Source organism: Geotrypetes seraphini, chromosome 1 (genome assembly GCF_902459505.1).
Source record: "Geotrypetes seraphini chromosome 1, aGeoSer1.1, whole genome shotgun sequence".
Lineage (NCBI taxonomy): Eukaryota > Metazoa > Chordata > Amphibia > Gymnophiona > Dermophiidae > Geotrypetes > Geotrypetes seraphini.
Genome location: NC_047084.1, coordinates 74,734,398 through 74,748,026, shown reverse-complemented (window position 1 = coordinate 74,748,026; position 13,629 = coordinate 74,734,398). Strand labels below are relative to the sequence as shown.

At 49.2% G+C, this 13,629-nt stretch overlaps 1 protein-coding gene across 5 annotated transcripts in view; it reads right to left on the bottom strand.

The window, feature by feature from the left end:
- PDZD2 (PDZ domain containing 2) overlaps window positions 1-13,629 on the bottom strand; it is a 487,038-nt gene that overhangs the window by 440,329 nt on the left and 33,080 nt on the right. The window contains exon 2 of one of the 5 annotated variants that reach the window (XM_033933414.1): window positions 4,717-4,991. The exons of the other annotated variants lie outside the window; for them this stretch is intronic. The gene's annotated coding sequence lies outside the window, so the exon portion shown is untranslated. The remainder of the gene's footprint in view (window positions 1-4,716; window positions 4,992-13,629) is intronic. 5 annotated transcript variants of the gene reach the window in all.

Here is a 13,629-nt window from a genome sequence, read left to right as displayed (position 1 = left end):
GACACCTAGACACACACGACCTGATGAGAGCCAGTCAACATGGGTTCAGGAAAGGGAAATCATGTTTGACGAACCTACTCCAATTTTTTGAGACAGTGAATAGACAAATTGATAGTGGAGAACCAGTGGATATTGTATACTTGGACTTTCAGAAAGCGTTCGACCAGGTTAGAACATAAGAACATAAGAAACGCCTTCACCGGATCAGACCTTAGGTCCATCTAGTCCGGTGACCCGAACACGCGGAGGCCAAGCTAGATGCTCCCTGATGGAGACCTTGATTACCCATATCCCTCAATGTGATTTGCAAGAAGGTGAGCATCCAATTTGTGCTTGAATCCCAGAATGGTAGTCTCTGCCACAACCTCCTCCGGGAGAGCATTCCAAGCGTCCACCACTCGCTGTGCGAAACAGAACTTCCTGACATATGTCCTGGGCCTGCTGCCCCTCAGTTTCAGTCCATGACCTCTTGTCCGTGTCACATTTGATAATGTGAATAACGATGTTTCTTGCTCTATTTTGTTGAATCCTTTTAGTATTTTAAAAGTCTCTATCATATCCCCTCGCAGTCTCCTCTTTTCGAGGGTGAAAAGTCCCTGTTTTCCGAGGCGTTCTTTGTAGCTCAAATTTTCCATACCTTTTATGGCTCGCCTCTGCACCCTCTCCAGCAGGGTTATATCCTTCTTTAGGTATGGAGATCAGTGTTTAGGTATGGAGATACAGTATTCAAAGTGTAGTCTGACCATTGCTCTGTAAAGCGGCACTATGACGCCCGCTGATCTACTCGTGATCTCCTTCTTTATCATGCCCAACATCCTGTTTGCTTTCTTTGCCGCCGCTGCACATTGAACCGACGGCTTCAGGTTCCTGTCTATCAATACCCCCAGGTCCCTTTCTTGTTCACTTTTGCCCAATGTTACACCTAACATTTTATATTCATGTTCCTTGTTTTTCCTACCCAGGTGCATCACCTTGTATTTTTCTATGTTAAACTTCATCTGCCACTTTTCCGCCCATTTCTCCAGCTGGTTCAGATCCTTCTGGAGATCCTCGCTGTCCTTTTGTGACTCAACTTCCCAACATAGTTTTGTGTCATCTGTAAACTTGATTATATTACTTGTTGTTTCCTCTTCCAGGTCATTTATGAAGATATTGAATAAGATGGGCCCAAGAACCGAGCCCTGGGCACGCCGCTTGTCACCTTCTCCCAATCCGAGAAATTCCCATTTATGCTTACCCTCTGCAATCTGTTCTCTAGTCATTTGCCTATCCATCCGAGTACGTCCCCTTCTATTCCGTGGCTTAGTAGTTTCCTCATAAGCCTTGCGTGCGGGACCTTGTCGAACGCTTTCTGGAAGTCCAAGTAAATTATATCCACCGGGTCTCCGCTATCGATTTGTTTGTTCATCTTCTCAAAAAATTGAAGCAAATTCGTCAAAAATGACTTCCCCTTCCTGAAGCCGTGTTGACTTGCACTCATCAGGTCATGATTTTCTAGGTGTTGCACTATGCTATCCTTGATTAGTGCTTCAACCATCTTCCCAGGAACCGACGGAAGACTCACAGGTCTATAGTTGCCCGGTTCTCCTCTAGATCCTTTTTTGAAGATTGGGATGACATTCGCTATCTTCCAGTTGTCTGGTATTTGCCCGGTTCTAATTGACATGATAGCTATGGTTTGTAATAGTTCTCCAATTTCAACCTTAAGCTCTTTTAATATTCTCGGGTGAATTCCATCCGGTCCAGGGGATTTATCACTTTTTAGATTGTCAATCTGATAGTATATCTTGTCCAGATCCACATTCACTGTGGTGAGGCTTTCCTCTATGTCTCCCTTGAATACCCTCCCTGTTTCTGGCATTGTTGTAGTGTCCTCATTGGTAAAGACAGAGGCAAAGAATGAATTTAGCCTATCTGCAATCTGTTTGTCTTCTTTGATGCACCCTTTTCTTTCTTGGTTGTCGAGAGGGCCTACTGCCTCTCTTGCAGGTTTTTTTCCCTTTTATATATCTAAAAAAGGGCTTGAAGTTTTTGGCTTCTTGCACTATCTTTTCCTCATTAACCTTTTTGGCGTCTCTTATCGCCTTATGACACTTTTTCTGGTCAACCTTGTGACAGTTCCAGGCCTCCGTTGTTTTTTCACGTTTCCATTTTTTAAACGAGTTCCTCTTTTCCCTCACTGCATCCTTCATCTCTTTAGATAGCCAAGCTGGTTCTCCTTTGTTCTTGTTTCTCCTTCCTTTGGATATCTGCGGAATGTAGAGATTCTGTGCTTCGGTGATGGTGTTTTTTAGTAGGGACCATGCTTGATCGACCGTTTGGATTTCGGCTTTCCTTTTCTTGAGCCGTTTATTAACCATGGCTCTCATGCTGTCATAATTCCCTTTTTTGAAGTTAAAGGTTGTGGTTTGGGTCTTGATTGGTTTCCCCTTCCCGATGCCAATTTTAAAATTGAATCTGCTGTGATCGCTTGTCAGACTTCTCAGGAAACTACAAGGACATGGAATAGAGGGAGATATAGTAAGATGGATAGGCAAATGGCTAGAGAACAGAAACAGAGAGTGGGCATAAATGGGAAGTTCTCAGAATGGGAACAAGTGACTAGTGGTGTACCCCAGGGCTCGGTACTTGGACCCATCTTATTTAATATTTTCATAAATGACCGAGAAGGAACATCCAGTGAAATCATCAAGTTTGCAGACGACACAAAGCTATGCCGGGCAATCAGATCACAGAAGGACAGCGAGGAATTCCAGATCGACTTGAATCAATTGGAGAGGTAGGCAGATGAAGTTTAATGTGGAAAAATGCAAAGTGATGCATTTAGGCAGGAAAAATAAAGAACACAAGTATAGCATGTCAGGTGTAACTCTGGGAAAGACCGAACAGGAAAAGAACCTGGGTGATAGATAGGACCCTGAAGCCGTCGGCGCAATGTGCAGCAGCGACAAAGAAAGTAAATAGAATGCTAGGCATGATAAAGAAGGGAATTAGGAGTAGATCAGAGAAAGTTATAATACCACTCTACAGAGCCATGGTCAGACCGCACCTGGAATACTGCGTCCAGCATTGGTCTCCATACCTAAAGAAGGATATAAAACTGCTAGAGAGGGTGCAGAGACGAGCGACAAAGCTAGTGAAAGGTATGGAGAACCTGGATTACAAGGAACAACTTAGGAGACTGGGGTTGTTCTCCCTTGAGAAGAGGAGACTGCAAGGAGACCTGATCGAAACTTTCCAAATACTGAAAGGATTCGACAAAATAGAGCAGGGGAAGCAGTTATTTACAATGTCCGATGTGACACGGACAAGAGGACATAAACTGAAGCTGAGGGGGGACAGGTCCAGGACGAATATCAGGAAGTTCTGTTTCACGCAGCGAGTGGTGGACACCTGGAATGCTCTCCCAGAGGAATCCACAGTTCTAGGATTTAAGGGTAAAGTAGATGCACATCTCCTTAAGAGTGGCATAGAGTGATACGGGTAAAGGTAAATTAGATGCACATCTCCCTTGAGAAGCATACGGAGATATGGAGACTAAAACTAGGCCAGAGTACACCTGGTGGGGCCTCCGCGTGTGCGGATCACAGGACTTGATGGACCCAGGGTCTGATCCAGATATGGCAATTATTATGTTCTTATGTTCAAAAGAAAAAAAATGTAGAATTTTTTTTTCTACCTTTTGTTGTCTGGTTTCTGCTTTCCTCATCTTCTCATTCAATTCCTTCCATCCACTGTCTCTCTTCTCTCTGAGTCTTCCATTTGCTCTGTTACTGTGCCTCTCCCTTCCCCCTCCCCAAATTGGTCTGGCACCCATCTTCTTCCCTCCGCTCCCCCCATATTCTGGCATCTCTGTCTTCTTCTCTGTCAGCATCTTCTCCCCACTCTCTCTTCCCCATTTCCCTTCAGCGTCTTTTCCCCACTCTCTCTTCCCCATTTCCCTTCAGCCTCTTCTCCCAATCTCTCTTCCCAATTTCCCTTCAGCATCTTCTTCCCACTCTCTGTTTCCCATTTCCCTTCAGCGTCTTCTCCCCACTCTCTTCCCCACGTCCTTTCAGCACCTTATCCCCACTGTCTTCTCCATTTCCTTTCAGCGTCTGTTCCTCTCCACCCCACCTTTCCTCCCTTTCTCCCTCCCTGCCCCTTACCTTCGTGGTGCTTTCACCCCCCCTGCAGTGAGAACACATCTTAGCCACTTCCGCCATGCACCCTCGCCCCCTCCCCCTCCCGGACATCAGGCCCTGGTCCAACAGGCAGAAGGAGTGTTTCCTGCTTGCAGTGCACAACTGTGCCGACAAATCTCCCTGTCCCTTACCTTCGTGGCCAGCGATTTCTAAACTGCCTTCTTACAGCAGCTGGAGCGTTGAAGTTGCACATGGCTGCCGGAAAGGTTGTCTCTGATGCAACTTCCAGTTGCGTCAGAGATGACCTTTACGGCAGCCACACGCAGCTTCAACGCTCCGGCTGCTGTAAGAAGGCAGTTTAGAAATTGCTATCCACGAAATTAAAGGGGCAGGGAGGGAATAGGGAGATGTTGGGACTGGGTGGCGGCAGCAGCAGTGATAAGTAAGGAGGGTGGGAGCACGATAGGTGACCGCACGTGTTCCCTCCCTTAACTGCGGGGACAAGGCCATTCACCGCTCCACGGGGCGGTGAATGGCCTTGTCCCCATAGCCACGGTGAACACAGTTTTTCCCCACCGTTTTGGTGAGTTACCTGCGGCTAGCCTGTGTGAGGGGAATGACTCCTCCCTTCCACCTCTGGCTTGGCTTCTGGCCTTTCCTCAGGTCTGTTCTCCTGCTGTCTGTGTTGCCAGTTCTCCCCCTCTTTTTCTCTCAGAGCACTGAGCTTAAATGGAGCCCTTCTCTCCTGGGAAAGAGGCTTGGCTCCAGCTATTGGGTAACCAGGGCTGAGCTTTCCTTAAAGGAACATGATTCCATTTCCTGTTCTCATGAACCTTACCAGGTTTTCTGAAAATATTAGCTCAGGACCTGTAAAAAAACAAAACACCAACTTAAAATACTTGTGTCCTGTTTGTAATTCTATTCTGACTAAATAAAAAATACTGATACCTTCAATAAGGCCTTATCGTATAGGGAAAGTCCCTCTTTGAAACACACTAAATTCATATTTTAGTATGTTTTAATAAGAGTCCCTAAATAGAGATCCAAGATGGCAGCAGCTTACCTTTGGCATCTCTGAGGTCGATCTACAGCAGGAGCAATTTGTATTGCCTCTGAATTTTGCTTCACTCGTAGCGATTATGCCACATTCTAGGCGTAAGGGAACAGTTCAAGCCGACCCCCCTGTGGCATGAACTTCTACTCCCTTACAACACTCCATGCTTGAGCTCGTCGGAGTTGGTTCCCCTACCATCGGTGGAGTGTTCGGCAGTTCACCGGCTGGAAGAGAGGTTGGGGCTTTGGACTGGGAAGTTTCTCTCTCCCCCCCAATGTTAACGCCACCGCCGCCCCTGACGTCCAATGCGGCTGAGCCGTATGAGTTTCGCGATATGTTACCTTCGAGGGAGACCCCAGCAGCAGGGGTTGTAGCCACGTGAGTACAGTTGGAGGGAGGAGAAATCATGGAGATTTCCCCTCAATTAGGTAAACCAGCAGCAGTGTCATTGGAGAGCATTTGGGAGGCTCTCATGAAGATCAACAATACAGTTTCCAACTCTTCTAAAGAAATTGTGGCGCTTGCGAGTACTAGTGCTGCCCAATTCAGGAAAAAAAAATTTTCAATTCGATTCAGCCTATTGAATTGGTTTTTCGATTTTTCTGCCCAATTGGGTGTTTTTTGTTGTTGTTTTGTTTTTGTTTTTCAAACATCCTGGTGGGTTATTTTATAGCCTCTTCACTCCCTTTGCCTTCTCCTAACCACACTGGCACTGTGGTAGAAACAAAATAAACAAACAAAAAAAGACTTTTCCTCTCTCTGTTAAATTCTAGCTCACGTTTGCGGTCTAACACCAGCTCTGGCAAGATACACGTTTCAAATCTGACATATTGTAATCACAAAACAGAAAATAAAATTATTTTTTCTACCTTTTGTTCTCTGGTCATTATTCAAATTTTGTTGGTCCCAGGCTCTGGTTGTCTTCTGATAACTTGTTTGCCAGGGTCTCCTTCTTTCTTTTTTCTCCATGCTAACCATCCATCTGCCATCTCTGTCCTCCCCTTCCGTTTCCCTTCCCTCCCCAGGAAGTCTGGCATCTTTTCTTTTTTTTGTCTCCCTCCACAGATCCACCTTTTCTTAACTACCCTTTCATCTAGCATCTCTTCCTCCTTCCCCACCACCCCAGGGTCCACCGTCTCTCCCTTTCTTTTCCCAACTACCCTCCTATCCAGTATCTCTATCCCCCCTCCACACCATCCCTTGTGTCCAACTTCTCTCTCTCCCTTTCTGTTCCTTTCCTCCCTAAATCCCATTGTCCATCATCTCTCCCTCTCCTCTATTTTCAGACCCATTTCTTCCCCCCCAAAGTCCGGCATATGCACATCTCTTTGAACCCCCCCTTCCCTCCGTGTACTTATACACCAGGGCCCCCCTCCCCTGAAGGTCTGTCCCCCTGAAGGCCTGCACCCCACCCCTAAAGGCCTGTGCCATCATCCTTGAAGGCCTGTTTCCCCATTGAAGGCCTGTCCCACCCTTAAAGGTCTGCATCCCAGCCATGAAGGCCTGCCTGTCCCCCCCTTGAAGGCTTGTCCTCCCCTTAAAGGCCTGCCTCTCCTTCCCCCTTGAAGGCCTTTCTCCCCCTTGAAGGCCTGTCCCCCCCTTAAAAGCCTGCATCCCACCCCTGAAAGCCTGCCTGCATGTCCCCCCTGAAGGCCTGCCTGTCTGCCCCCCTGAAGGCCTGTCCCACCCCCCACCCCGAATGATTGCTCACTCCCCCCCCCCCGGAAGGCCTGCGTGTTCCCCCTACCCTCCCACTGGTGTCCGGCTTCACCCCTGGCCTCCCCGCACTGTTTACCTTCGAGAGCAGCTTGCAGACAAGATCGCGGTGCTAGCGATTTTTGTACTACTTCAGAGCTGTTTCCTCTGCCGTGGTCCCATCCCTCCTCTGACATCAGAGGCAGGATCACGGTGGAGGAAACAGCTCAGAAGCAGTACATAGATCGCTAGCACCGCTATCTTGTCTGCAGGCTGCTTCTCGAAGGTAAACAGTGCGGGGAGGTCAGGGGGGGAAACCGGACTAGAGGTCTGCACGGGAACGGGGATCGCGGGGATCCCGCGGGTCCCGCGGGGATCCCGCGGGTTCCCCCCCTGGCCCACGGGACTCCCACGGGGACGCCCCCTGGCCCACGGGACTCCCACGGGGATGCCCCCCTGACCCACGGGACTCCCACGGGGACGCCCCCTTGCCCACGGGACTCCCACGGGGATGAAAACAACCTACCTAAATTTTGGCGATGCAAGCATGCAGCTTACAAGTCTGGCGTCGCGTCGGGAAATAGCCATGTTGAGCAGTGAGCTCAGCACGTACACAGATGAAAGCCTTGCTTGCTGATTGGTCCGGCGGCCCCGCCCCACCGTGCCGCCGGACCAATCAGCAAGCAAGGCTTTCATCTGTGTACGTGCTGAGCTCACTGCTCAGCATGGCTATTTCCCGACGCGGGCATTAGGCTGTTTTTTGTCATTTCGGGTGGGGGATGGCAGCGGCAGCAGCAGCCTGAAAAAGAAATCATCCTGGCCGGGTTCGGTGTCATGCTCCGGAGCTTCTACAGCCTTCCTATCTCCCTCTCCCTTCTACCTGCGGCTCTCTTCGGCAACTCAGCAGCAACGATCGACACAAGCTTCTGGCGTCGGGGCCTACCCTCTGCGAGTCCCGCTTGTTTCAACTTCCTTTTTCCACAAAGGTGGGACTCGTAGAGGGAAGGCCTCGATGTCGGCAGCTTGTCTTGATCACCGCTGCTGACGAGTTGCTTAAGAGAGCCGCGGAGCAGGGGGGTGTTGCCAGGTGCAGGTAGAAGGGAGAGGGCCAGATGCAGGACTCGTGGGTGAGGGAGGAGAAGAGAGAGGGGAGGGAAACAAAAGGAAATATTTCATACTGGGCTGGGCCGGAGTGGAGAGAGGGTGGAAAGATTCTGGCTACAGGGTGCAGTAACAAAGGAAAAGGGGGGAAAGCTGAAAATGGAGATAGTGACACAAAGAAGAGAAAGGGTAAGCAGGACCTTCTGAATAAGGATAGAGATACAGGGGGACATGAAGAGGAGGTGAAATAGAGACATAGAAGTAATGCTGAAAAAGTGTGTGTTGGGGGGGGGGAGATAAAGACATTGAAAGGGCAAATGGTGAATATGGGGTAAAGACAAGGACAGAGACAAATGAAGATTCTGAAAAAGTGGTGAGATAGGGATATAGGTGAGATGGACACAAAGAAGGGTGATGCTGGAAAATAGGTGGAATGGTAATTCTGACAGACACAGAAGGGAAATGCTGGATCAAGGAGAGATGGGGCTCAGGCTGGATGGAATGAGGAGAAATGCCTTGTTGGCCCGGAACTTCCTCTCCTACGTCAGAATTGACGTCAGGGAGCGGAATGCTGGTCAGCGCGACGCTTCTGCAGGGAAAGCTTGGGACAGCGGTGGCTTGGGGACTATTCCCCGATGGCGGTGGCAGCAAACCGAGTGGCTTGGGGGAGGGCACGGAGAAAGAAAGAAAGGGGGCAGACAGAGAGACAGAAAGAAGGGGGAACAGGGAGACAGAAAGAAAAAGTTGGGGGAGAGAATGAGGTCTGGAGGAGAGGAAACATACAGGAGGCTGAAAGAAAGGAAGAAAGATTGGATGCACAGTCAGAAGAAGAAAGTGCAACCAGAGACTCATGAAATCACCAAACAGCAAAGATAGGAAAAATGATTTTATTTTCAATTTAGTGATCAAAATGTGTCTGTTTTGAGAATTTATATCTGCTGTCTATATTTTGCACTATGGCTCCCTTTTACTAAACCGCAATATTGTTTTTTAGCGCAGGGAGCCTATGAGCATTGAGAGCAGCGCGAGGCATTCAGCGTAACTCCCTGTGCTAAAACCTACTATTGTGGTTTAGTAAAAAGGGAGGGGGTGTATTTGTCTATTTTTGTATTTTGTTACCGAGGTGACATTGCATAGAGTCATCTGCCTTGGGAAATGTATATGGCAGATATCTTTGTTTTGTGTTCAAAAGAAAAGGAAATGCATTTCTGGTTTTATTTCTACAGTGTTGAAGTACTTGTTGGCCCTTGCTGTGACTGGTGGGGATCCCCAAGCACCGCCAGCAGAGGATCTCCTCTAGAGATGGTCAGAACTCCCCTCCACCAAGCGCAGCAGTCGCTGGCAGCATCCATGAGCCACTGAGGTGCCAGCATCTGTGACTCAGGGACGCTACTGCTGCCTGCCAAGCTTGGCAAAAGGGACCCCAGGCCAACTGCAAAGGAAGTCCTCAGCTGACAGTTTGTGGGTTCTCATCAGCTGAGTATTTATATTTTATATTTACATTAGAGGTTCTGGTAGAAACCCATTTACAAAGTATGTATTCTTCCCAATTAATATTTCCAAATTAATAGTCTCTTTGCTTATTTGTAAATGGGTCTCTACCAGAGCCTTTAATTCAGTAGCATAATTAAATAAAATAACTATTTCTGAAGTTTATAGGGAAGGATGGTGACGGAGGGGATTCCTCGCGGGGACGGGTGGGGACGGAGGAGATTCCTCGCGGGGACGGGTGGGGACGGAGGGGATTCCTCGCGGGGACGGGTGGGGACGGAGGGATTCCTCACGGGGACGGGTGGGGACGGAGGGATTCCTCACGGGGACGGGTGGGGATGGGTGGGATTTTGGCGGGGACGGGTGGGGACGGGTGGGATTTCTGTCCCCGCGCAACTCTCTAAACCGGACACCAGGGGGGGAAGCCAACAGCAACACTTCCCGACTCACCCTCCCCCCTCGCCCTCTAAAGCAGGTGCGGCAGAGGCCGGCCAGCAAGAGCAGCGCTGTCGCTCCTGCTTTAGGGGGCAGGGGGGAGGGTCAGCCGAATTGGGAAGCCAATTTTTTTTTGTTTTGAATCGATTCACCCGAAGTGAATCGGTGAACCGATTCGAATTGTGAATCGGGCAGCACTAGTGAGTACTGTTAACACTTTGGGGGAAAAACCACAAGGTACTACAGAATACTTTAACATGGAAATAACTCAGGTTAAGTCTAAAGTTTCTGACTTACAGACCATATCTTCAGAGTTGGTTAAAGACAAAGTTAACCTGAACAGGAAAATAGAACAACTGGAAAACTATAACAGAAGATTACCGTATTTTCGCGGATATAACGCGCACCCGTGTAAAACGCGCACACGGGTATAGCGCGCAGAAACCACAATATTATGTATAAAAACTTTTGTATACCGCGCTCACGGGTATAACGTGCATGCTGCCCGACTGTCCTTTCGCCCACCCCGACTCTCCTCTGGCCACCCCGACTCTCCTTTCGCCCGCCCCGACTCTCCTTTCGCCCTCCCCGACTCTCCGTGCGCTGTCCCGACTCTCCGTTTACCTGCCCTGCCCTGCCCCCCCCCCGGCAGGACCACTCGCACCCCCACCCCGAAGGACCGCCGACTCCCCGACAATATCGGGCCAGAAGGGAGCCCAAACCCTCCTGGCCACGGCGACCCCCTACCCCCATCCCGCTCGACGCCCGATTCACCCCCCCCCCAGCAGGACCGCTCGCACCCCCACCCCGAACGACCGCTCGCACGCGCTCCCACCCGCACCCGCGATCGGAGCAAGAGGGAGCCCAAGCCCTCTTGCCCGGCCGACTCCCCGACAATATCGGGCCAGGAGGGAGCCCAAACCCTCCTGGCCACGGCGACCCCCTCCCCCCACCCCGCACTACATTACGGGCAGGAGGGATCCCAGGCCCTCCTGCCCTCGACGCAAACCCCCCTCCCTCCCTCCAACGACCGCCCCCCCCAAGAACCTCCGACCGCCCCCCCAGCCGACCCGCGACCCCCCTGGCCGACCCCCACGACACCCCCACCCCCCTTCCCCGTACCTTTGCTAGTTGGCCGGACAGACGGGAGCCAAACCCGCCTGTCCGGCAGGCAGCCAGCGACGGAATGAGGCCGGATTGGCCCATCCGTCCCAAAGCTCCGCCTACTGGTGGGGCCTAAGGCGCGTGGGCCGATCAGAATAGGCCCTGGAGCCTTAGGTCCCACCTGGGGGCGCGGCCTGAGGCACATGGTCGGGTTGGGCCCATGTGCCTCAGGCCACGCCCCCAGGTGGGACCTAAGGCTCCAGGGCCTATTCTGATTGGCCCACGCGCCTTAGGCCCCACCAGTAGGCGGAGCTTTGGGACGGATGGGCCAATCCGGCCTCATTCTGTCGTTGGCTGCCTGCCGGACAGGCGGGTTTGGCTCCCGTCTGTCCGGCCAACTAGCAAAGGTACGGGGAAGGGGGGTGGGGGTGTCGGGGGGGTAGGCCAGGGGGGTCGTGGGTCGGCTGGGGGGGTGGTCAGAGGTTCTTGGGGGGGGCGGTCGTTGGAGGGAGGGAGGGGGGTTTGCGTCGAGGGCAGGAGGGCCTGGGATCCCTCCTGCCCGTAATGTAGTGCAGGGTGGGGGTAGGGGGTCGCCGTGGCCAGGAGGGTTTGGGCTCCCTCCTGGCCCGATATTGTCGGGGAGTCGGCCGGGCAAGAGGGCTTGGGCTCCCTCTTGCTCCGATCGCGGGTGCGGGTGGGAGCGCGTGCGAGCGGTCGTTCGGGGTGGGGGTTAGAGCGGTCCTGCTGGGGGGGGTGAATCGGGCGTCGGGCAGGGTGGGAACTATGTAGAAAAACTTTTGTATACCGCGCTCACGCGTATAACGCGCGAGGTGTATGCGCGGTAGGTAAAAACGCGTATAACGCACGCGTTATATCTGCGAAAATACGGTAAATGTGCATATTCTCAAATTTCCTCAATCAATTGGAGTGTCACCTATAGAAATGTTAAAAAAAATACCTCATTGAATTTTTAAATACTCACCTGACTTAATTCTTCCATTTAACCGATTATACTATATACTTTCAAAAAAGCAGATAGGAGCCACTCCTGACGAAGGAGCAGCTGTGGAACAACTAAATCTTACAGAAATGCTTGAATCATCACTTACAGATTCCACAGAGAGAGCTACTCTATTAATTTCCTTTGTGTTTGAGCAAGATGTTAATTCACTTTTGAGACTATATTTTTGAAATTCTCAATTACCATTTCCGGGGAAAAGGGTTTGGATATACCCAGATGTCGCAAGACAAACACAAGAGCGATGTAAACTTTTCTTGACAATGAGAACTGAGACAGTGACGCTGGGTACAACTTTTTTGTTAGCCTATCCCTGTAAATGTTTAGTTAAATATGTTTTTTTCTACCTGAACACTTGTGGGCATTTCTTGACATGAAGAAGTTGTCTACTTTTAGGGCCTGTTTTACAAAGCTGCGCTAGCGGCTGTCATGTGGCAACAGCCCCAAAGCCCTTTAAATCTCTACGGGCTTCAGGGCCATTACTGCACTGCAACCGCTAGCGCAGCTTTGTAAAACAGGCCCTTAGTGTTTCATTAACATTCGTTAAAGGGAACCTTCTTCTAAGCTTATACCTTATTACTTATTATGTTATTATTATTGTTTCTCTTTGCAATTTTCAGGATTTCTCCAAAGATTGATTCTGGTCTAAGAAGGTTTAATTGTTTTCCTTGAGATCTGAATTAATTTTGTATCTTTTACTGCTGGTTTTCTTAAGCAAGGTTATCTTGTGTTTAATTTGAAAATTCAATAAAGATAAAGTTAAAAAAAAGAGTCCCTAAATGATGAGTGATTGCACTGGATTAATAATAATAAAGTATTTATACACCATCTCAAACTATAGCTCTAGATTGATTTACAATTTATAAGGTGATCAGTGTCGCTTCTTCAAATAACTAGCCTTCTTAAATTATGAAAGTGAACAATTTCAATGAAATGTGGCAGAGATGCTACATTATATTCCACTGTTATTCAGATAATTTAAAACAAACATATGAAAACCAGAAAAAAAAAATTCTGCAATCACAGAAGCATTAAAATCATTTGGTCCCTACATGTTCAGCTGGATCATGCAGTCCTATCCTTTCCTGCAGCATTTTGAGTCCCATTCCATCTAAAATATCACCTCTGACATTCTTTGAAACATGTTTATTGTGGTATAGATTTCACTAAAAATGTTACTGAGCTTGTTCAGCAGAAATGGCTGTTTAGAGTATAAACTGTACTGTTCCGGCCACATAGAGGGATGTTTGTGATATCTAATGTGGTGGAGTTTGCCTTGAAATTATATACTGCTACATATAAGTACAAGCCAGCAGAAGGCTGCAGCCAGATAATAGCTGCCTGAGGCTTTCGTTCTGTAGATTCCCAGGAAACACCCTCTCGGCTACTGTTTATAACTTTGAATTAAAGGTATATTTTTTCTTTTTTGCACAAATCTGGAATGTGGACTACTCATTTATTTTTTTTAGGGGGGGGAGGACGAAGTGGTTTGGTCAAACTCTTTTTAGAAGAGATAGACTGTGAGGCTTAAACTTAATTTAGGATGTTAGTCATTTCTAACAAGGCACATTATTAGAGGAAAATCTAACCAAATTTGAGCCTCATGA